Consider the following 26,596-nt stretch of genomic DNA (forward strand, 5'->3'; position numbering starts at 1 on the left):
TTACATTTGTTTTTTAAATCTAAAACCATGGATTTCTTTGGTATAATGTATTTTTTTCTTGTTGCATTTTTTTTTTTTTTGCTTAATGACCTAATTTTAGAATCATAGTTTTAGGTTCACCGTAAAAATAAGAAGCACATAGGTGTTTCCCTTTTGTGTCTCCCTTGACCTGCTGCTTATCCCCTCGGATTGTAACGTCTCCCACCAGAGAGCTACCTTTATTATGGTGGATTCACCTACACTGACACATCCTTATCACCTATAGTCCAGTTTGCTCTGGGTATTGTACATTCTTTTGGGGTTGGCCATATTTTCTGTGACAGGTGTAATCACTATGGTAAAGTATGGTATTGTAAACATTAACTACCATTAAAACCTTCTGGGCTTCATTCATTTCCATGCCCTCTCTCCTTAGTCTTCCTCCCTCTCCCCTCCCACCCTTAGCTCATCCTGTGACTGTCTCCTTAGGTTTCTTCTTACCAGAATGTGCTTAGTAGGAATCACAGAGTTTATGCAGTCTTCTCTGAGGGGCTTTGTTCACTTAGTAACATGATTTATGTTTCCTCCATATCCTTTCTTGCATTGGTAACCCATCTCTTTTTAGCACCAACCAATATGCCATTGTGTGGATGTGACAAAATTGAGTTATCCATTAACCTGTTGAAAGACTCTTGCTTGCTTTCAGGGTTTGTCCATTAGGAGCAAAGCTGCTCTAAATATCATGTGCCATGTTTGGGTGTGTGTAAGTGTACGTATCTTCTACTCTTGGGTAAACTCCAAGAGCATGGATGTTGGACCATATGGTCAGAATGGGTTTATCTTTGCAGCACAGTAGCAAACTGCAAACTTACAATGTGGCTGGGCTGTTTTACTTCCCCACCTGCCATGCAGGAATGTTTCTTTTGCTTCACATTGTCACCACCCCTTGGTGTTAGTGTCCCACATTTTGGTCCCTCTGAAGCTCCTAGTTGCTAAAGTTTGCATTTCTCTGACTACATATCATGTGGGGCCTCTCTTCATATGCTTTTTTTACCATTGTGTGTCTTCATTTCCTTGGTGTGGGTTAAGGTCTTTGTCTTCACTTTTAATCAGTTTCTTTTTCTTCTTATTGTTGTTTTTTAAGCGTTTTTTTTTTTTCTGTGTTTTTGAAAATGTTCTTTTTAGATATGTCTTTTGTAAATATTTTCTCCAGGTATAGGAAGCAAGCCTTCTTAGACTTTTGACACTGTATGTCACAGAGGAGAAGTGTTAAATTTGTTTGTTTTGTTTCTTTCTTTCATAAATGAAATCAAACTTGCCCATGAATTTCTTTCATGGATCATGCCTGTGGTGCTTGATGTGAAAAACTATCAGTACAAACACAGTCATTTAGCATTTCTTATTTGTTCTCTTATGGAAGTTATAAGGTTTTACCTCTTAAAATTGAGGTCTGTGGTCCACTTTAGTTTTTTGTGTGTGTGGAAAATGTAAAATATTGCCTAGAAGTTTTTGTTGTTCCATCACTATATCCTGAAGAGACTGCCTTTTCACCTCTGGGTAATTTCTGTTCCTGTGACAAAGAGCAGTTGACTGGGTTTGAGGAGGGCTTCTTCTGGTCTCTGTGGTGTTTTTTCAACAAATGTGTCTCTTCTTTCATAAGTGCCACACTGTATTGCAAAGTCTAATACATCAGTCCTCCAGCTTTGACCTTTTTCAGCACTGTGTTAGCTACTCTGGATCTTTTACCACACTGTCTAACATTTTGAATAATAAGGATGTTAATGTTCATAAACTAACTTGCTGCCACCTTGATTTGAATTGTATGGAATCTGGAGGTCGCTTTGGGAAGAAGTGACTTCTTGGTCAGCTTTGGTCTTTCTAATAAAGCCTACTCATGCACTTATTTTAATTTCCTTTAATTTCTTTTACTTTCCACTCATTTCTTTCATCAGATGTTCAACGTTTCCTCATATAGATTTGAGGCTATTTTGTTGCATGTATGCTTACTTTCAGTATTTAGAGGGTTGAGCATGTAAATTTACTTTGGCTGCACGTTCAACTTCCTCTTCTCCATAGCTGGAAACTAATTAACCTATAAGAACCTTGAATCCTGCCAGTTTATTGTAATTACAGATTACTTCCAGAAGTATTTACTGATCAATCTTTGGCATTTCCTAACAAGACAGTTAGGACATCTGCAGAAAAAGTGTTTTGTATGTTCTGCCTCATATATTTAATTTCATTTTCTTGTACTCTTGCCTTAGCTGGGATTTCTGGTGCAGTGTTAAGTGGAAATGGTGAGGGGGTGATTTGCTTCATGGGCATCTTTTCAGCTTCTCCTTATTAAATATGTTAGCTAGACGTGTTTTAAGGAACTTGCCTTTATTCCTAGTTCAGCACGACTTGTCTAATCAATAGGGGTTGGGTTGGTGACACGTCTTTTCTACACTGATCTGATCATATGAAGTTTCCTTTTCAATCTGTTGATGTGCTTATATTACTTCACCTCAGAAATTTGAAGAGGCGTACCTAGGATGATTGCTAATTTGTCACAGAGAATTTTTCATCTGGGTTTATGAGAGTTATTTTTCTCTCATTTTCCCTTCCAAGAATCTAATTTTTGGATTTTAGTGGCAGGACAGTGCTGGACTGATAGAAAAACACAGCAGTTACACTCTGTGCTTTATATTCTGATTGAGATTGTACAAAATTTGTATCACTTCTACTTTAAATGTTTGGTGGAATTTACTGGTAATCTCATGCAGCCTTGGGGACAATTTTGGATTATTTTTAAATATTGATTTAATTTCTTTAATTGAAATAGACTTATACATCATGACTATTTCTTCTTCTGTGACAGATTTTGGCTGTCAAGAAATTGACCTGTCCCATATCAGCTGTTAACTTGTGAGCAAAAAAGTTGTTCATTTATTTATTTACTATTTTTTCATACCTATGCAATCTGCAGATGTGTCTCCTATTACAATGGTGATATTAGTATTTGGATTCTCATTTGTTTTAGCATTTGTTTGTTTGTTTGTTTCATGTCCAACCTATGGGCCTAAAGACTTTATTTATCTTTGAAAGAAATATCATTTGTTTTGCTGATTATTCTCTGTAATGCTCCTGATTTCACTTTATTGATTACTGAATTAATGTTCTTTCCTTTTCTCTCTGTATTTTTTTTTTTGCTCTACTTTTCTTTCCTATTAGGTATTCAAGTGATTAATTTTATATCTTTCTCATTTTTCCTTTTTACATCTGCACCTCTGGCATGTGGAAATTCAAGACCTAGGGGTCATATTAGTACTTCAGGTTCAAGCTTACACCACAGCCATGGCAGTTCTTTTTCTGAGATGTATCTGCCACCTCTGTCATAACTTGAGGCAATGCTGGGTCCTTAGCAAACCAAGCAAGGCCAGGAATCACAGCTGTATCCTCAAAGACATGAGGAGGGTCCTTAATGGGAACCTAGCCACAATAGGAACTCCCAGATCTTTCTTTTCTTGCACCTGCCTTCTCTGCTACAAATGTCTCTTTAAACATTGCTTTCACTGCATTTGGCAAATTGGAAAAAAATAAATTGTAGGAGATTTACAACTTTTCTTCAATTTCTACTCTACAGCAAGGAGACACAGCCACACAAACACACTTTTTTTTTTCTTTTTCCATCAAATTCTCTCCCAAGATACCAGATGAAATTCCCTTTGCCATAAGTAGGACCCCCATCACCCCTCCATTCTAAATTAAGTACTCTGCATCCACCAACTCCAAATTCCTGTCAGTACACTCGCCCCACAAACGCATGATGTTTCTGCTTTGCAGAGAGATCATTTCTGTCATAGTTAAGAGCCCACATTTTAGTGACAATATACAATGTTGGTCTTCCTTGTTCTGACTTATATCCCTTAGTATGAGAGTATCTAGTTCCATCCATGTCACTGCAGATGGCATTATTCTGTCCTTTTTATGGCTGAGTGGTATTCCTTTGTGTGTATTTACCACAAATCTTCATCCAATCTTGGGTCAATGGGCGTTTAGTTTTTTTCCATGTCTTGGCTATCATGAATAATACTGTGGGGAACATATGGGAGCATTTGCCTGTTTGAATTGGAGTTGTGTCCAGAGATACGCCCAGGAGAGGGAGGGCTGTGTCACATGGTACTCATCACATTTTAAAAAATGATTTCCCTTGCAGTCCAAAAGCTTTTGAGCTTAATTCAGTCCCATTGGTGTGTTTTGGTCTTTGTTGTAATGATCCGATGTGGGGGATGGAACAAGATCTTGCCGTGATTGATGTCAAAGGGCATTGTGCCTATGCTGTCCTCTAGGAGTTTTGAAGTCTCTGGCCTTACAAGTAGGTCTTCAGTCAATCCTGAGGTTAGTTTTGTGTGTGGTGTTAGAAGACGTTCTAATTTCATTCTCTGAAATGTGGTTGTCCAGTCTTCCCTGCACCATTTATTGAAGAGACTGTCCTCCCTCCACTGTGTGTTCTTGCCTCCGTTGGGATAGATTAGTGGACCACAGCTGCTTGGGTTTCTTTCTGGGTTTTCTAGGCTAGCTCATTGATCTATGTTTCTGTTTGTGTGCTGTACCATACTGTTGTGATTACTGTAGCTTTGCAGTATACTCTGAAGTGAGGGAGCCTGATTCAGCCAGTTCTGGTGTGTTTTTCTTGTTTGTTTGTTTTTCAGTACTGCTCTGGCTAGTCAGGATCTTGTGTGTTTCCAGGCAACTTTTGTGATATTTTGTTACAGTTCTGTAAAGAAAGTCACATGTAATTTGTTAGGGTTTGCATTGAAGCTTGCCTTAGGTAGTGTCCTCATTTTGACCTTTTCCATGCTTCCAATCTAAGACCATGGTATAAGTATATCTTCCCATATATTGGTGTCATCTTTGGTTTCCTTCAACGTTATGTTAGAGTTTTCAGAGTACAGGTGTTTGTGTCTTTAGGTAGCTTAATTCCCAGGTGGTTGATCTTTTGATGTGATAGTAAATGCTATGGTTTCCCTGATTTCCCTTTCTAATCTTTCATTGTCCTTAGATAGACATGTGGTAGATTTCTCTGTATTGATTTTCTATCCTGCAACTGTACCAAGTTCATTGTTGAGTTCTAACTGTTTTCTGGTAATGTCTTTAGGGTTTTTCATGTGTAGAATCATGGCATCTGCAAACAGCAATAACTGTACTTATTTTCCAACTGGGATTTCTTTTATTGCTTTTCCTCTCTGAATGCCACAGCTAGGACTCCCAGAGCTATGTTGCATAGAGTTGGTGAAAATGGACATCATTGTCTTGTTCTTGACTTTAGTGGAAGTGCTTTCACTTTTCCCCCATTGAGAATCATGTTAGCTGTGGGGTTCCCACAACAAGATTTATTATATTGAGTTAGTTCTGCTCTATACACACTCTCTGGCATGCTGATTTTTTTTTTTTTAGGTCAGGAATTGATGTTGAATTTTGTCAAAAAGTTTTGCTGCTCCTATTGAGATGATCACATCTTTTTTATTTTTTTTGTTTGTTGCTGTGGATTACCATACCAATGATTTGTGGATATTGACAAATCTCTGTATCCCTGAAATAAATCCTTCCTCATCATTGCCTATGACCTTTTACTTTTTAAAATAAAGGTCTTTGTTTTCACTTTCACTCATTTAAACGCATTACTCTTTTTTAAGATTACTTCTCTGGCAGGTGTTACATGTACAACTTGTGATTATAAGTCCACAAACATTGAGGTTATTTCAGCTACCATTCTGGATGTTGATTCCCCTTATGTTGGAATATGCAAAGCTTATACAAAATTCATATTCATAAGCATACACAATCTGCTACAATTGTAAGATTTTTCATTCTTTGAAACATTCATATGTTCACAAAACATTTGAGGTAGCCATTTCCTCAAGAGTATTTTTGGCTCCCTTATCAAAAATTTTTTAGCCATGTAAGCATATGTTTATTTCTAAGCCATGTTTATGGCTTTTTTTATTTGATTGGTATATGAGTAATCCTCTCTACATGATCCATATCATTTTGATTAGCTTTGAATTATAGTTTAAAAGCCTTAAGTGTCATGTTCTACCTTTGGTATACAGAATGATTTGGGTGCCAAAAAAAAAAAGAAAAGAAAAACATGATAAACAAATACTGTACAACCTTCAAACACTTGGACTGGAAACATTCAAAAGTATGTCCTACTCCTGATAACATATAAGAGGCCGCATCAAGATGGTAGGGGGAGCAAGTACATGATATAAGCCACCCCATACACACTGGAGGGTAACCCACAGACTGGAAAGTAACTATATCATAGAGACTCACCCACAGGAGTTAGAGATGTGAGTACAGCATCAGGTAGCCATGCCTAGGGGTGTGACAATGGGAGAAAGAGCCCCTGGAGCATCTGACATTGAAGATAAGTGGGGCAAGTGCACTGGACCTCTATAAGTCTAGGGGAAATGTAGACCACATTCTCGAATGGCACACACAGGCTCTCATGGGCACACTGGGTCCCAGGGCAAGGCAGTTGCTCCATAGGAATTTGAGTTGGACCTGACAGCAGTTCTTGGAAGACCTCCTGGAAAAACTGGAAGTGGCTGTGGCTCATTGTGGGGAATGACATTGGAGGCAAATATCTCAGGAATAGTCACCATCAGTATGTGTCCCTCTAGAAGTGACTGCTTTGGGAAAATCTGGCCCCTCCCATCATCACTGAGATGGCCCCAGGTGAAAGAAAAATCCAGCTTGGATTGCAGCCCCACCCATCAGTAAACAGGCTGCCTTAAAAGCCCCCCAGCACACAGCCACCTCCAATCTCATGCAGAGACACACACCCACCCTCCTGAAGGATAGCAATCAGCCCCATCTACCAGTCGGCAGACACCTGTGCCTTACATCAGGAAGCCTAGATCAAGCCCCAATGCCAACTTCAACCACAAGGAGAGAAGACATCAGAAATAAGAGAGGCTACAACTCTATTGCCAGCAAATAGGACATCACACCAAAAACCTATAAAATTGCAGTGAACTAGAAATCTGATACGGGAGCAAGAAACCCCTCCCAGAAGAAAAAGCAAATTGATCTGGAGATTCTCAGCCTCCAGGAAAAAGGCCTTTAGACTGGTGATGCTGAAGATGATGGGAGACATTGGAAATAAACTGGAGGCAAAAACTGATCATTTACAGCACACTTGGAGCAAAGCAATACACCACTTGACACTTAAGCAAGCAGAGAGGCAAAATGCAATAACTGAAAGATTAAATTCATTAGCGGCAACCAACGGCACCATGACGACAGAAGAATGATGAAGAATGGTTCAGACCAGCGGAAATAAATAAAGAATGGTCTCAGGGACATCATTAAACACACCAACACACATAGTATATGGGTGCCTGAAGGAGACGAGAAAGATAAAGGGACAGGAAATGTGTTTGCAGAGATAATAGCCCAGAACTTCCCTAACATGGGAATTGCACCACTCACTCAAATCCTGGAAGCACCATGAGTACCATATAAACTAAACCCAAGGAGGAACACCCCAAGACACCCATTAGGCAAACTGACCCAAATTAAAGACAGAGGTAGTATTGAAAGCAGAGGGAAAAGAAACAAATAACACACAAAGGAACCCCAATATGGTAATCAGGGGAATTTCCAGCATAAAACCCTGCAGGCCAGAAGGGAGTGGCATGATACACTCAAAGTGATGAAAGGAGGAAAACCGTCAACACTGATTATTTTGCCCAGCAACATTCTCATTCAGATTTGAAGCAGAAGTCAAACGTTTTAGACAAGCAAATCTAAGAGGCCTCAACAACACTGAGACAGCTTTAAGACAAATACTAAAGGAACTTCTCTAGGCAGAAAAGAAAAGGTCACATCTAGAAACAAAATACCAAAAATGGCAAGGCTCACCAGTAAAGGCATATACACAGTAGAGGTGGGAAATCATTCACACAGAATTTTGCTGCCAAAAGCAGAAATCAGGAGAAGAGGAGGGCACAAATGCAGGACAATGAAGATGCACTTGCAGTTAAGAGACCAACACCTTAAACAATCATGAAAGTATATGGAAACCTATATCAAAGCTTCAGAGCAAAGGGAAACCAAAAACCTACCATTGATACACTCACAAATAAAAAACACAACTCAGATATAACACTAAAGACAGTCATCCAGCCACATGAGGAGAGAACCAAAGAAAAAGGGATGAGAAAAAGAGCGACAAAACCAAATCCAAAAGAGCTAATAAAATGGCAGTGAGACCACACATATCCATGACCTCCTTAAATGTAAGTGGAATGAATGTCCCAACCAAAAGACATAGCCTGGCTGAATGGATACAAAAGCAAGATCCATACACATGAAGACCCACTTCTCATCTGGGAACACATACAAATTGAAAGTAAGAAGCTAGAAGGAAGTATCCTATGCAAACAGGAATCAGAAAAAAAAAAGCTGGAGTAGCAATACCCATATCAGATGAAGTAGACCTTAAAATAAAATATATTGTAAAAGACAAAGAAGGGTAACTATCACAGATCAAGCCAAGAAGAAAATATAACCATTGTAAATACATATGCAGCCAATATAGGATCACCTCAATATAGAAGGCAGCTGCTAACAACCTTTACAGGAGAAATTGAAAAGGACCCAATAATAGCAGGGTACTTCAACACCCCAATGGACAGGTCACCCAGGGAGGAAATCCACAAGAAACACAGGCTCTAAATGAAGCGTTAGACCACCTGGACTTAATAGACAGTGATAGGACATTCCATTCAAAAGCAACAGAATACACATTCTTCTCAAGTTCAAGGAACATTCTCCAGGATTGGCACATTCTGTGCCACAATTCAAGCCTTGGTAATTTTAAGAAAGTTGAAATCATATTAAGCATCTTTTCTGACCACAGTGTGATACCACGGGGAATCAACAAGACAAGCATGCAAAAACTCAAACATGTGGAGACAACACAGCATGCTACTAAACAACCAATGGGTCACTTAAGACATCAAAGAGGAAATTGCATAGTACCCAGAAGCAAATGACAACAAAGATATGACACTCCAAACCTGTGAGATGCAGCAAAAGCTGTGCTAAGAGGAAAGTTTACAGCAATACAAGCCTACCTCAGGAAACAGGGAAAATCTCAAATAAAGCAGCTAACATTACATCTGAAGCAGCTAGAGCAAGAAGAAGAGACAAGACCTAAAGGTAGGAGAAGGAAAGAAAGCATAAAGAGCAGAAGAGAAATTGAGGCAATAGAAACAAAGGAAACCATAGAAAAGATCAATGAAACTAAGAACTGGATCTTTGAAAAGATCCACAAAATTGAAAATCCCTTAGCCAGACTTATCATGAAAAAAAGAGAGAAAGGACTCAAATCAGTAATATTAGAAATGAAAAAGGAGAAGATAAAATGGACCTCACAGAAGTACAAAGGATCAGAGGAGACTACTACATGTAACTATGTGCCAATAAAATGGAAAACCTAGAAGCAGTGGACAATTTCTTAGAAAAGTACAACCTTCCATGACTAAACGAAGACAAAAGAGAGAAGATGAACAGACTGGTCACAAGTACTGAATTTCCAAACCATGACTTAAAAACTTCCAACAAACAAAAGTCCAGGAACACATGGCTTCACAGGCAAATTCTATCAAACAGTGAGACAAGAGCTAACACTCATGTTCTGAAACTCTTCCTAAAAATTGCAGAGGAGGGGATATGCCCAATGTCATTCTATGAGGCCACCATCACCCTGATACCAAAACCAGATGAAGATATCGTAAAAATAAGAACATCACTGGCTAATTTCACTGATGAACGTCAAAGAAAAAATCCTCACAAAATACTAGCAAACTGCGTCCAACAGTACATTACAAGGATTGTACATCATGACCAAGAGGGTCTTATCCCAAGAATGCAAGGAGTCTTCCATACAAACCAAACAAGCAGTGTGATACACCGCATTAACAAACTGAAAAAGAAAAACCATGCAATCCTCTCAATAGAAGCAGAAAAAGCCTTTGATAAAATCCAACACCTATTACTGAGAGGAACACTTCACAGAGTGGACTTAAAGAGAACCTGCCTCAAAATTATAAGGCCATGGATGGCAAACCCAGATCTAACACCATTCTTTTTTCTTTTTTTTTTTTTTTTTGTCCTTTTGCTATTTCTTTGGGCCACTCCCGAGGCATATGGAGTTTCCCAGGCTAGGGGTTGAATCGGAGCTGTAGCCACTGGCCTATGCCAGAGCCACAGCAACGTGGGTTCTGAGCCACATCTGCAACCTACACCACAGCTCATGGCAACACCGGATCATTAACCCACTGAGCAAGGGCAGGGATCAAACCCGCAACCCTATGGTTCCTAGTCGGATTCGATAAACACTGCGCCACGATGGGAACTCCCCTAACTCCATTCTTAATGGTGAAAAGCCAAATGAATTTCAACAGAGATCATGAATAAGATGAGGATGTCCACTCTCACCACTATGATTCAACACTCTTGGAAGTCCAAGGCATGGGCAATCAGAGAAAAAAAGAAACAAAGGGAATCCAAACTGGAAAGGAAGAAGTAAAACTACCCCGGTATGCAGATGACATGATGCTATACCTAGACCATCCTAAAGATGCTATCAGAAAACTGTTCAAGCTCATCAAGGACTTTGGCACAGTTGCAGGATACAAAATTAATACACAGAAATCAACTGCATTTCTGTATGCTAACAATGAAAAATCAGAAAAAGAAATGAGGGAAACATTCCCATTTACCATTGCATCAAAAAGAATAAAATACTTTGGAAGAGGAGTTCCGGTTGTGGCTCAGTGGTTAATGAATCTGACTAGGAACCATGAGGTTGTAGGTTTGATCCCTGGCCTTGCTCAGTGGCCTAAGGATTTTGGTGTTACTGTGAGCCTTGGCATAGTTCACAGACACATCTTGGATCAGGCATTACTGTGGCTCTGGTGTAGGTGGTGGCTACAGCTCCAGTTAGAGCCCCCAGACTGGGAACCTCCACATGCCACTGGAGAGGCACTAGAAAAGGCACAAAGCCAAAAAAAAAAAAAAAACAGTAGTTAGGAAGAATCATACCTAAAGAGACAAAAGTCCTGAACTATGAAGACTTAAGGCACTGATGAAAGAAATCCACAATGACAAAACCAGATGGAAAGATATACTATGCTCTTGGATTGGAAGAATAAATATTATCAAAATGGCTATACTACCCAAGGAAATTTACAGATTCAATGCAATCCCCATCAAAGTACCAAGGGCACTTTCACAGAGATGGAACACAATATCTGAAAGTTTGTTTGGAAGTGCAAAAGACCCTGAGTAGACAAAGCCATCCTGAGAAAGAAAAATAGAGCTTGAGGAATAAGGCTCCCTGACTTCAGACTATACCATGCAGCTATGGTCATCAAAGCCTTATGGGGCTGGCACAAATACAGAAATTTAGATCAGTGAAACAGCATAGAAAACCCAAAATTAAACCCACACACCTACAATCAGCTAATCCATGACAAAGGAGGCAAGAATATAGAGTGGAGGAAAAGACAGACCCTTCACTAAATGGTGCTGAGGAAAGAGCACAGTCACATATAAAGGCATGAATTTAGAACACTTCCTATCACTATAAACAAACAAACAAATGAAAACCCTCAAAATGGGTGAAGGTGCTAACTATAAGACCAGATTCACTATAGAATACTTAGAGGAAACTATAGGTCTAATGCTCTTTGATATAAACCACAGTAACGTCTTCTCAGATCCACCTCCTAGACTAATGACAGTAAAACCAAAAATTAAAAAATGAGACTTAATTAAGCTTAAAAGTTTCTGCATGGCAAAGGAAGCCCTAACGAATATGAAAAGGCAACCCACAGAATATCAGATACTATCTGCCAGTGAAGTGTCTGAAAAGGCATTAATCTCCGAAATTTATAAACAACTTCTACAGCGCAATAGAAAAAAGAAAAAAAGGAGAAACAACCCCAGCAAAAATTGGGCAGGTGATCTAAACAAACATTTCTCCAAAACAAGACATACAGAAGGTCCAAAAACACATGCAACGATGTTCAACATCACTCATTAGTAGAGAAATGCAAATCAAAACCACTAGGAGGCACCACCTGACACCAGCCAGAATGAAGTCTACAAACCATAAATTCTGGAGAAGGTGTGGAGGAAAGGGAACGGTGGTTGGTGGGAATGTAAATTGGTTCAATCTCTGTGGAAAACCATATGGAGATTCCTCAGCAAACTGAAAGTAGAATTACCCTTTGATCCAGCAATCCCTCTCCTGGGCATCTATCACTTCTGGGTATATACCACACCTCCCCCCAAACCAGCTTATAAGAATAAATATATGTAACCCAATGTTCACAGCAGCATTTTTTACCATCGCCAAGATATGGCCTAACCTCAGTGTCCATCCACAGATGGATGGATAAAGAAGATCTGGTATATATATATATGTATATACACACACAAAGGAATATTAGTCATGAAAAGGAATGAAATTCTGCCATTTGCAGCAAGAGGATCCATATGAAGGCTATTATGCTCAGGGAAATACATCACAGAGGAAGACAGAGGCTGCATGTTACCATTTACAGGTGAAATCAAAAACAGAACAAGAGGACAATATAACCAAATAGAAACAGGCACACTGAAACAAAGGCACAATTAGAGGTTACAAACCAACAGGGCAAGGAACGTGAGGAGGGGCAAAGCAGATATGGTAGATTAAGTTGCAGAGCCTATGACATATGACATATATGAGCTACAAGGGTATATTGTATAGCACAGGGATAGAGCCAAAATTTTATAATAGCTTTAAGTGGAGTGTAATATATGAAAAATTATTACATCTAAATATTCATGGGAAGCCTACATAGCATTGTAAGTAACTTACACATGATGCAAAGAAAAAAAAAAGAAAATCCATGAGCACGCATTAAAGAGACAATGGATAAAGATCACAATCTGCAGGAAAGTATTTAAAAATTCTACCATTCTTTTATGATAAAAAAAAATATGATCTAGGTGTGGGGAGGGTCCCCAAAATTGTGGATAAACTGGTAAGACCAAGGCCTTAGTCATAACATGACCCCGAACATACTTAGTGATGAAAAGTGAAAGCTTTTCCTCTAAGACAAGGAATAAGAGTGTCTCCTCTCACCACCACAGTTTGAATGATTAGGCAAGAAACAGAATTAAAGCTGTCCTAGTCAGGAAAAAAGAAGTGACCTGTCTCTGTTTGTAAACATTATAATTTATGTGTGGAAAATAATACCACCACAACAACAGCAACAATACAGCAACAAACAATAAATAAATGATTTTGGCAAACATGGCAGGATACAAAACAGACACAGAAAAATCTGTTGTGTCGTATACCCAAAAAATAAATACCTGAAAAAGTTTTTTCAATCCTATTTGCAATAGCATTCCTCACAATCACTTAACAATAAATTCAACCAAGGAAATGAAGATCCATGCCTTACAAAATATAAGGTACTGTCAAAGCAACTGAAGACATAAATAAATGAAAAGGGAAGCCATGCTCACAGCTTACAAGAATGAATGTTATAATGGCCATACTTCCCAAATCCATGTATGGACTCAATGTAATTCCTAACAAAAGCACCATCACAGAAAAATAATTAAAATAATGTTATGGTATGGAAACACAAACTGACCTCAAATGTCCAAAGCCATCATTTTTTATTTATGCAATGAATTTTATTACATTTATATTTGTTCAAAAAGCATCACAATCCAAATTCATAGCATTCCCATCCTTTTAAGGAATATTTATTATTTCTCTGTATGAGCATGTATTTTCAATGAATTTATGGAGGGTCAACTGATTTCTCTTGATTACTATTGATGCTGCAAAACTTGAGTGAATTCACTGATTCATTCATAGGTTTTGGGGGACATCATTAGGATAGTGTATGTTCAGCATTATGTCATCCGCAAACCTGACAAGTTTTGTTTGGATTTCTTTCTTGACTTTTTTCTTTCTTCCCTTTGTCTTGCTTTTTATGGCTTCACCTGTGGCATGTGAAAGAGCCCAGGCTGGGGGTCAAATCCCAGCTACAGCTGCCAGCATTCACCACGGCCACAGCAACACCAGATCTGAGCCACGTCTGAAAACTACATCAGAGCTCACCACAACCCCAGATCCCAGACCCACTGAGTGAGGCCTGGGATGGAACCTGGATCCACATGGATACTAGTTGGATTGGTTTCCACTGTGCCACAGTGGGGATGCCTGGATTTCTTTAATTTTTATTTTCTTGTCTTAGTGATCTGGCTATAACTTCCAGTGCCAAGCTGAATTAAAATGGTGAGAATGGACACTGTTTTCTCTTAAAAGAGTTGCTATCAGTTTTTCAACATTGGGCATTTTGATAGCTGAGGGTATACCATATATGACATTTATTAAGTTGAGGTTATTTCATGGAGAGTGTTTTTTTCCCCCAAATACATTTTTTCTTTTTACCAGACAGCATGGTGACCCTGTTACTCATACATGTATATGCTCTACTTTCTCCTATTATCATGCCCCATCATAAGTCCCTGCACATAGTTCCCAGTGCTACACACAGGAGCTCATTGCCTGTCCATTCCAAGGACAAGAGACCACATCTACTAAACCCAAGCTCCCATCCTTCCCTCCCTCCCCCTCTTCCTTGGCCACCACGAGTCTGTCCACCAAAATGTGAGTTTCACTTCTGTAGAAATGTTCCTTTGTGATCTACTTTAGGTTCCTCATATGTGACATAATGTGGTATTTGTCTTTCTCTTTCTGACATACTTCACTCAGGATGAGAGTCCCTAGTTCCATCCATGGTGCAGCAAATAGCATTATTGTGTTCTTTTTTATGGCTGCATAGTATTCCATTGCATTTTTATACCACCTCTTCCTAATCCAATCATCTGTCATGGACATTTGGGTTGTTTCCATGCCTCGGCTAATGTGAATAGTGCTGCAATGAACATGTCAGTGCATGTGCTTTTTGACAGAAAGTTTTGTCCACATATATGCCCAAGAGTGAGATTGCTGTGTCATGTGGTAGTGGGACTGTTTTGTCATATGGTAGTGGGATTGCTGTGTCATATGGTAGTTCTGTGTATAGTTTTCTAAGGTCCCTCCATAATGGTGGTATCAGCGTACATTCCCACAAAGAGTGCAGGAGAGCACCCTTTCTCCACACCCCTCCAGTACTGGTTACTTGCAGACCTTATAAATGATGGCCATTCTGACTGGTGTGAGGTGGTATCTCATGGCAGTTTTGATTTGTATTTCTCTAGTATTCAGGGATGTTGGTCATAGTTTCAAGTGCTTGTTGCCATCTGTATATCTGCCTTGGAGAAATATCTGTTTAGGTCCTTTGCCCATTTTTCCATTGGTTGGCTTTTTTGTGATTGAATTGTAAAAGATGTTTGTATATATTAGTGATTAAGCCCTTGTCAGTTGCATCACCTGAAATTACTTTCTCCTATTCTGTAAGTTGTCTTTTAGGTTTTGTTTTGATTTCCTTTGCTGTGCCAAAGCTTCTCAGTTTGATTAGGTCTCATTGGTTTGTTTTTGCTTTTATATCTGTTGCTTTGGGAGACAGACCTGTGTAAATATTTGTTATGGTTAAGGTCAGAGAATATTTTGCCTATGTTCTCTTCCTGGATTTTGATGGTGTCTTGTCATATTTTTAAATATTTCAGCATAGACAATGCAAGCAAAGAGGCTAAGAAAAGACTGTAGAATCATGTGTCCTGACAATGAATATACTAAATCCCCCAAAAAATGTTTGTAGACCAGCCCTTTCCTGGTTACAGGGAGAAACAGAATGGCATGATTGCATGACAAATATACCCCAAGTTTTTTCTATTCAAAACAATAGGGCAATAATTTGGGGATCTAATGGGGAATTTGGATCTGCTAATTATAATTTTCATAGGCTGAGAAAATGGAGAGGGACCTTTCAGAGAAATTCTAGCTGTCAAATACATTAGCATGCTTTGGGATTGGCTGGCCCATAGCTAAAATTGGGAAAGGGCCACTGCAGAATACTCAATGGAAATTAGGTGAAGCCTTACAAAGAGTTTCCTTATGAGATGCAAATTATACTTATGGTAACCAAATGTAATCATCTAGATGCCTTTGGACACCTCCCTACTTCATTCTAGCTGGGTTCAGACTTGTGTCTTTGCTCCTTATGTGCTTATGGTAGGACAGGAGATACAGCTCTCTTTGAATTCATGTCATCAGATATAGCATAGTCAATGCAGGAATTGTTATTTCCATCATGCATTAACAAATACAACAGGCATCCCTCTATTATGATTACTTCTCAACCTACTGCTCTCTGGCTATCTGTAAATCTTGTGGAACCTTGGGAACAAAACCCCACTTTACATAATATATTTCAAATGGCCCTCTATAGAGGAAAAAAATGATTGGTTTGTTTCTTGGAGCTCTATTTACTATTATTAGAATCATAACTTCACTAGCTATGGCTGCTACAGCCCTGTCTCAGACAGTTCAAACCCATACATTTTTAAATGATCTTGTTCTAATCTTGTCACAATTGTGTTGTGGGTAACATTCCTTATACCTGGTCTTCTGAGATGAATTGGATAGTTTAAAAAGATGCAATTTTTGAATGGGTTCAGAACTGGGGAGTATATGCACCCACAAATGGAACTCCCTTGTCATTGTAATATAACTACTTGAGATCACTCCTCTTAAGTTATTAACAGCCTCTACAATTTGGAAAAATTAAGGCTTAAGTTTTGGGTGTCTGAATGCTACCAACATAATGCTATGGTCAATATTATTCTATGCTAGATAGTTTTACCTTACACAAAGACATTCAAGAATTTAGCTCCATGTGATTGGACACTTCTAAGGGTCAGGTTATTCAAAGTATTTTATCATAATTTCAGGATTTTGATCCTCACACCTGGCTTGAAAATCCAAAGATTTCCTTTATTGCTGTTCTGTCACTATATTTACAATTTTTCCTTTGTTGTGCAGTCTGCAGAATCAGATTGATCCTTAGAAGCCAAATGAACACTCTGCAACCAAAGTTTACTATGGTGGTTCTTAGGCAACATGTAAATAATAAAGGGGAAGATGTTGGAGACCACTGTACTGATGACCTCTGAAGAAAGCAAACTTATTGGTATGTGCAAAAGCACAGGAAGCCACAGAATGCTGGTGATGGCAAACGCCAGATAAGCCTGTCTGCCAACACAGAGTTCCAAAGTGCTGGGTCTCCTGTCAAAATAAGATAAGGGGCTTATATGTTAACTACATTGTTCTTTAAGCAGCTACGCTATATCCTAGATGCATACACCTGTGATTTTCATTGCTATTAGTCTCCCTAAATCTCACTAAGTGATAGCTTTGATACTCCCAATGCCTGCTTTTGCTCACTTACCTCAACAAGTCACCTTCCCTAATAAAAGTCTTGTGGGATAAAGCCTAGGGACCTTTGTTAGCAGAAGAGAGTGCCTCCTTGTCCCCCCCTTTTAAAAGGTAAACTTACCTTGTGTGTTTTTTATGCCATGCAGTCTGTCTTTTAGGATCTGTTTTTGACCTGCAGTTCAGGACACAATAATGAAGCCCTCAATGTGAAGGAAAAAAGGTGATGGACAAATGCCAATGTTACCATAAAAGTGCTTAAAAATAAGCAGTCATGAACAGGCTTGATGCTCAGGAAAAACTTATGAAGCATAAGTTTCCTTAATATCAGCAAAACTCCAATATGTAAGAATCAAAGGTAAATATGGAACTAAATGTAACACAATTAAAAATGCATACTACTTGGAATTTCCCTGTGCCTCAGTGACTTTAGAACCCTGCTAGTGTCCATGAGGATGTGGGTTCCATCCCTGTCCTCATTCAGTGGGTTAAGGATCTGGCATTGCTGTGGCATAGGCCTGTGGCCATGGATGCCATCTGACCCCTAGTTCTAGAACTTCCATTTGCCATGTGTGTGCCCCCCATGAAAAGACAAAGAAAGTATGTCATACCAAATAGGCTAAATGTATGCAGAGAGAGTAGACAATTACATTCAGGGACATGCTAAGGGATTGAAAAGGAGGTAAGGTTTCTATGCTTTACTCAAATTTGTAAAAAAACATAGCAGCAGTAGACCATAATAAATTGTAAATGTACAATATAATACCTAGAACAACCACCACAAATGATACCCAGACATACATTGAAAAATGTTACAAGTAGGTATTCTGGCTGTGATGCAGTCTGTTAAAAATCCAACTGCAGCATCTTGCATCCTTGCAGAGGGGCATGTTCTATGGCTTGCCTGGCAAAGAGTGTTCAAGGAACCTGCATTCTCCCTGTGGCATAGGATTGCACCTGGGGCTCAGATTCAATACCTGGCCTGGGAACTTCCACATGCCCAGGGACAACCTTGTTTTTTTAATGTAGGTATATCAAAGCAGATTTTGAAATTCTCTTCAAGTAGCCCACAATCATAACAATGATTTTTAGAAAGCCATGACATAATTGTCATTAAATCTAAACACTTTACATACAACAACATAAAGAGATCATCAGAAATCGGAAAACATGATCCACTTACAGCCTGTTCAGAAGAAATTCATTTCAATCAAACAATCGAGACAGATTGAAAGGGAAAAGTGGAACAAAGATAGAAAGAAAAATTGATGAAAGAAAACCAAGAATACTTAAACCTATTAATATTAGATAAAGCAGATCAGAGAAAAGATAATATCATGGAAAGATACTGTATAATGATAAATGAACAAAACCCTAAAGAAAACAACACTGCAATCTGGGATGTCTTTGTTCCTGAACATGTGAAGTAAACCTAAAAGAGTGGAAGAAATAGACAAATCTAAAATTACAACAGGACACTTCCATATTATACTCAGTTCATAGAACTTGGCAGAAAACTAACAAAGATGCAGAACTCAACAATACCAGGAGTTCCCACTGTGGCTCAGCAGGGTAAGACCCATACAGAGTCTCCAGGAGGGTTTGATCCCTCGCTTCCTTCAGCGGGTTAAAGCTACCAGTATTGCCACAGGTCACAGACGCAGCTCAGACCCAACATTGCTATGGCAGTGGCATAGGCTGGCAACTGCAGCTACAACTTGATGCCTAGCCTGGGAACTTCCACATGTCATGAGTGCAGCTATTAAAAAAAGGAAAAATAAACATCACTAACCAAGACAGTCTAACTTTATAGTACATTCTACCTAACTCAGAATACACACTATGTCCAAGGGCCCATGAATCCTACACCTATGCCAAAAACTACACCTCAACAAACTGAAAGATTCAAAACCATGCAATGGGCTGTCCAGCCATAGTGTACAAAAGTAAGATAAGCAGAATAGGAAAAGCACCACACACTTGGAAGCTAGTCCACAGTTCAAGCAAGAATCTTTTCCCAAGCCCAGGGTCAAAGAACTGTCAAGAAAAGCAAAATCCTACCCTCAATCAAAGAAAAAAGAAACTACAGCCTATCAATTGAGATATAAATGCAGCAAAGCATTGCTGAGAGGAAAATTCATGACACAAAAGGCAAACTTTAGAAAAGATAAAATGGGTCTGTTACTAATCTAAACATCCTCCTCAAGGAACTACATAAAGAAAAAAAGGGCCTAAAGGATAAAAGGAAATCAATTTAAAAGTTTAAAAAATTAAGTGCAAGGAAAGAGAAACAAGACATTTTAATGAGGAGTCCCATTGTGGCTCAGTAGTTAATGAATCTGGCTAGGAAAGATGAGTTTGTGGGTTGAGTCCCTGGCCTTGCTCAGTGGGTTAAGGATCCGGCATTGCATTATGCTGTGGTGGAGGTTGCAGACATGGTGTGGATCCTGAGTTGCTGTAGCTCTGGCATAGGCCAGCAGATACAGCTCTGATTTGAACCCTAGCCTGGGAAGCTCCATATGCCACAGGAACAGCCAAAGAATTGGGAAAAAGTCCAAAAAAAAAAAAAGAAGAAATTTTGATGAATCAAGGAACTGATTCTTTCAAGAGATCAATAAAAGTGATAAAATCTAAACTACCCAACAAAAAGAAGGGAAAGACATTTTATAGAATCAAGAATGAAGTGGGCTTTCACTACATCCCTGCAATAATAATAATAGTAACAAAAATATAAATGTGAATACTATGAACATATAAGATTAAGACCTAGGTGATATGAACAAATTCTTCAGAAAGCATACACTGACACAGTTGAGATAACTTCTCCACTATAAATGATACTCAATTCTCAGGAGTTCCCTGGTGGCTCAGAAGGGTAAGGATCTGGCATTGTCATTGCAGTGGCTCAGGCCACTGCTATGGTGAGGGTTTTGTCCCTGGCTTTTGAAATTCTGCATACCACAGGGTTGCCAAAAAACTTACTTACATCTTATGACTAAATGTTTAAGAGAAGTCTGCAGACCTAGATGGTCAATACTGGAGTATTTTGCCAATCATTTATAGAATTAACACCGATTCTACATAATGAGATAGAAATTGCAAAATTTCACCAAACAGTGTAAGAATTAACATCTGTTCTCTATGATCACCTCGAAAACATTAAAGGGTGGGGGGCACATGTTCATTCATTTAATGAAGGCAGTATTAGCCTTACTCCAAAATTAGAAAAAAGCAATATAAAAAAAAGTCCAAATCCCATCATGGCCAGAGATGCAAAGAATCCCAGGGGAAGTATTTACTTGGAGATATATATACACAAGAGAGACACGCACAGAGATCATGATCACTGCCATTTGTTTCAATCATGCAAGACTGGTTGATAACTCTAAAATCATTGTGGATGGATTCAAACACTCTGCCATGTTAAATTGATGGAAGAGGAAAAAACACTTGCTACAACAGCCAGTGAAGAAAAAATTGACAAAATTCTACACTCAGTCTTGATTTGAACATGTAAAGTTTGAACTATGAATGGAAGTGAACTTCCTCCACTTAAAACACCTATGAAAACTCTATAATGATATATTTAATGATGAAAGGCTGAACGATTTCCCTCTAAAACCAGAAATGGAGTAAAGTGTCTGCCATCACCACTTAGTAATGGCCAGGAAGATCTAGGTAACATACTATGAGAAGATGTAAAAAGCAGGTAGATCAGGAAGAAAGAAAGAAAGAAAGAGAGAAAGAAAGGAAGGAAGAAAGAAAGAAAGAAAGAAAGGAAGGAAGGAAGGAAGGAAGGAAGGAAGGAAGGAAGGAAGGAAGGAAGGAAGGAAGAAAGAAAGAAAGAAAGAAAGAAAGAAAGAAAGAAAGAAAGAAAGAAAGAAAGAAAGAAAGAAAAGAAAGAAAGAAAGAAAGAAGGAAAGAAAACCTTCCCTGTTTTCAGATATGATTGCACACCTATAAATATCCCAGAGGATACTAAGAAACTCACCGAATCAGAGAGTTCAGAACAGACACAGGATACTAGATCAATATACACAAACATGTACACCCAACAAAGGGAAACTGATATTAAAAATGCAGTACTGTTATGAATTGTTTAAAAAGAAGTGTAAATATACCAAATTCTGGGGCTGGGCATTAAAAAATGAAGCAAATATGGAGCTACACTCTGGATTGGAAGTATATCAATGGATTGGAAGATTCAAGGTATTTTCAAAATAATGGATTCTAGTCAAATGGCTCTTTGAGTTTCCGATTTAACGCAACTAATGTAAAAATCCCAGCAAAGCAATGGCGGCTAGAAGACTGCATTTAACTGGCAGAGACAGATATAAATTGGAGAGAAACAAGAAATAAAACCTTCCCTGTTTTATCAGACAGAATAAAGAGCTCAAAAACATAACCATGTTCTTACATCTATGTGTTTCTACACAAAAGTGCAAACACAATTTAATGGAGGTATGAGAATCTTTTGAGCAGGTGACTATCATAGGCAAAAAACAAAATGTCAATGTATTGAAATAGATGAATATCACACACAAACTACAACAACAAAAATTTAGGTATCACCACAGTGAACAATTACGTAAATTGGAGCAAGATTCCACACAAAATGTAAAACCTATACAAATCTTTGGAGAAAAAGTGAAAGTAAGATTTTTTTCAAATTTAGGATTAGGCAAACTGCCAGATTTGATACCAAATGCATTGTCCATAAAAGAAAATATTAACAAGTGAGTACAAACTGAGTCTAAATATTTTTAAAATTGTGTTCTTTGGAAATCTCTGTTAAAAGGATGGCAAGAAAAGCTAAACCTTAGAAGGAAGTTATCTACAAACCACACTAAGTTTTCCAATACAGATCAATTTCCATAAAACCACTTGAACCTCAAAAATCTAGAACTCGCTTCTTCATGAAAACACTAAAAGGCAGATGATGCTGGTGTTGTGGGAGGGGCCAGAGTCTCCAGGAAGACTGGAGGCTCTGGGCACCTACAGCTGGAGGACAAGACTCTTCCACAAAGGCTTCCAGAGCTGCAGGGAGGCCAGGGTCATGGCCCAGGCAGATGAGGACAAGGATGGGGAGCTTGTAGGGGGCAGAGCTGACGACAAGGAAGACAAAGCTCCCAATCACCAAGGTGGCCCACCGAGTCAAAGACATGAAAATCAAGTCCCTGGAAGAAAGAGATCTCTCTCTTTGCTCTGCCCATCAAAGAATCTGAGATCATCGACTTTTCCTGGGGGCATCCTTCAAGGACCAGTCTATGAAGATGATGCCTGTGCAGAAGCAGAACTTGCTGGTCGGAGGACCATGTTCAAGACATTTGTCACCACTAGGGATTACCAAGGACACGTTGGTTTTGGTGCCAAATGCTCTAAGCTGGTATCCACTGCCACCCATGGGGCCATCATTCTGGCCAAGCTCTCCATCATCCAGGTGCAGTGTGCCAGCTCCTGGGGGACAAGATTGGCAAGCCACATATCATCCTTTGCAAAGTGCCTTTCCACTGTGGCTCCATGCTGGTGTGCCTCTTCCCTGCCCCCAGGGCCACTGGCATTGTCTCAGCCCCTGTCCTAAGAAGCTACTGCTGATGCTGGAATTGATGACTGCTACACTTCTACCAGGGGCTGCACTGCCAAGCTGGGCAACTCTCCTGAGGCCACCTTTGATGCCATTTCCAAGAGTACAGCTATCTCACTCCTAATCTCTGGAGAGATGGTGTTCTCCAAGTCTGCTTCTCAGGAATTCACTGAGCACCGTGTCAGTACCCAAATGAGAACCTCTGTGCAGAGGGCCTAGGCTTCAACTGTGTTCACCACATAATTTTATATTAGAGGAATAAAATGAATGAAGCTGGAAAAAATCCAACTCAATAAAATATCTAGTCAATGATTAATATTGAAGGCTATCTGAGAGTTTATTGCATGTCCTGTTTGTTGCATTTCCCCAGGAGAAAAAAAGAAAAAAAAAAAACAATTCCAAAATTTAAAATCACCCAAAACAAGCAAACAACAAACACAAACTAATCCAGATCACTAGGCTTAATTAATAATCAGGTGAGGTTTTTTTACTTTATCAAATTCTCCATTACTTGTTTTTTCTTCCCAAAGCAACTTAAATATGATCCTTTGCCACAGAGAGTAAAGTAGCACAATATTAAGGATACCTATATCAGAGTTCCTGCTCTCTCTCAGCAGGTTAAGAGCCCAACATGTGTGCAAGGATATGGGTCCCATCCCTTGCCTGCCCAGTGGTTAAGGATTAGGCTTTTGAGGCAAAGTGAGGATTGTAGACCACAGATGCAGCTCAGATCCTGCATATATCACATCATTGCCAGAGCAGCTGCAGCTACATGTGTGCACCTAGCCTGGGAAATTCCCTATGCTGCACTTGCAACCCAAAAAGAACAAATACATGCACAATAAAGGTTCCTATGAAGAAAGCTATTGTTGCCTTCTGTAGTGTATGTGGGTTTTTTCTTTATCTTATACATAAGTCAATAACATGCATATAAAATGTGGTCTCCTTTCATTTGATTTTAAAATAATGGATTTTTACTATTTTACATTGTGTATAAAACTTTAAGACTTCTCTCATTTTGCCCTTTTGCAGCAAGGAGAATAAAAGCAGTTGGCATTGAAAACAACCATTACTTCCATGATAGGCACACTGAAACAGAAACAAGCCTTAGGAGTAAATCTGTTAAGAAGCACGTGTTTTCTGCTTCTGCTTCATGTCCAGCACCATACCATCATTTTTTGTTTTGTGGCCATTCTCAGTAAATCTCCCATGACTAGTAGGTAACACACTTGCATGAAGACTTGGTACCTGAAACTCACTTTCTATTTTCTGAATCTGTGTCTATGAATTCTAGGACTTGCCTTTTATATCAAAATACATGTAGATAGGTTTATATAATAAGAACAAGTCTACGCCTTTTACATACTGGTTTTTAAAAGACAAATGCTACTAAATGCATCAAGTCCTTTACCATTTGTGATTGTCTCCATGGAAACACTACCTGGTGAGTAGATATAGCATAATTAATGGCACATTGGACTAATTAGAAAAGTATTTTCCCTCTACTTCACTTCAACAGGGTATACATAACAATGTTGATTGATATTTGTTCTCATACCCCAAAGTAATTTTCAAAAACATTTCACTTTTCACTATCATAGTCAAACTGAAAAAATACTGCAAATGTTGTAACGAAACCATAGTTTACCATAGTTTTCTTTTGTATTATGCTACACAACTCTCTTACCAATGTATTATACCAATGTTGTATATACTAAGGAAGAATTAAAGCTACAGATGTTTCTATATACATTTAACCGCTGAAGGAAAAACCACCCATGTGAATATCCCAAGTATTTATCAAAATACTCCAAGATGTCTCCAGTCCCCCTCCCAGACACCCATGACCCAGGGCTGAGGTGGCACATAAAGAACCCAGCTGCACAGGAAGGAGCATCAGAACCTTCTGGACAAACACGATGGCAGGCAAGAGTCCTCTGGGAGTGCAGCAATCAGGGAAGAACAGCAGAAGCAACAGCTGCTGAGGGTCTGGGATGGCATCATGCTACTCCAGGGGAGCAGCCCACTGAGGTCTGTCCAAGCTATCACCAAATCTTTCCGAAAGTTACTGTTGGTTGTTGTGATTGGCATCGAGCTGAGCAAAACACATACAGGGATACTGGCTATCCTTTGTACAATTTTACTTTACCTCTAGTTGATTTACAGTATTCTGTCAATTTCTGTGGTACAGCATAGTTACCAGTTATTCACATGCATTCATTTTCTCACGTTATCCTCCACCGTGTTCCATCACATGTGATTAGATATGGCTTCCTGTGCTATATGGCAGGATCTCATTGCTTATCCACTAAAATCTAAGAGTTTGCATTCACCAACCCTGACTTCTTCATCTATTCTACTCCCTCATCCCCTCCATTGGCAACCACAACTGTGCTCTTCAAGTCATGAGTTTGTTTCTCTTCTGTTGACAGGTTCATCTATGCCCTGTGTTGTATTCCAGATATGGTGATATCACACGGTAATTTTCTTTCTCCTCCTGACATACTTCTCTTAGTATGTGTGTCTCTAGCTCCATTCATGGTGCTGCAAATGGCATTATTTTTCTTCTGTTTTATGGCTGAGTAGTAGTCCATAATGTATGCACTGTGGATCTTTTGCTGATTGTTAGAGACCACTGAACTGCTGAACTCTGCCGAAAGCAAACTCGGTAGTGCAAAAGCACAATAAGCCAAGAAATGTTTGTGATGGCAAAAGACAGATGAGCGTGCTTGCCAATGGATGCAGGGTTCTGAAGTGCAGGGTCCCCTGTCAAAATAAAAAGGGGCTATATAAATGAACCATGCTGTTCTCTAGGCAGCTGCACTATATCCTAGAGGTACATATCTGTGAGTTTTATTTCAAGTAGTCTCCCTATATCTCACTAAGTGATAGCTTTGACATTCCCCAAGCATACTTTTGCTCACTAACCTAAACAGGTCACTTTCCCTCATAAAAGTCTTGTGGGCTAGAGTCTATAGGCCTTTGTTCAGAGGAACAGAGTGCCTCCTGGTCCCCCACTTTTAAAATGTAAAAAGTGTCTGATGTTTTATATTCTGTGTTATACATCTTTCAGGACACCCATTGACCTGCAGCACAGGACAAGAGAAGAGTGGTGTCCAACCTGGGGCTGGAAGAGAAGGTCAGCTATGAGTTGAAAAAGAAAAAAAAAGTTCTGCCAGGAGAGGGAGGAAGTGAAAGTACAGAATGCAAAGTGGCTAGTCTGGCACTCCATGGAGTCTCAACTGTGAGCTGGCAAGTAGAAACTGTAAACCAGGATAACAATGGAGATGAGTCAATCACAATAAATTACATAATATATTCAATTGCTTAAAGATATGTTGAAAGAGTCCAGGGATTTGATAATAGAGTCTAAGGTAGCGGCATTATTTGACACTGTTCTAAACATAACCCTTGGTCTCCAGGTGAAGGAAGTATGGAACCAGAATGTTGGGATCATGTGGGAGAAAATTTAAAGCACACCCATCAGTCTGGGGCCTCTCTTTCTGTTTCTGTTTTTTCCACATGGGGACTAACAAGGACATTTTGGAACCCTTGTGGGAACATAAAGAAAAGATCATGTCTTC

General features: G+C 39.1%; 1 pseudogene; it reads left to right on the forward strand.

Annotated features, from left to right (window-relative positions):
* LOC110257951 overlaps positions 1-23,231 on the forward strand; it is a 54,251-nt pseudogene extending 31,020 nt beyond the window's left edge.

This window comes from Sus scrofa, chromosome Y, assembly GCF_000003025.6.
Source record: "Sus scrofa isolate TJ Tabasco breed Duroc chromosome Y, Sscrofa11.1, whole genome shotgun sequence".
Taxonomy (NCBI): Eukaryota; Metazoa; Chordata; class Mammalia; order Artiodactyla; family Suidae; genus Sus; species Sus scrofa.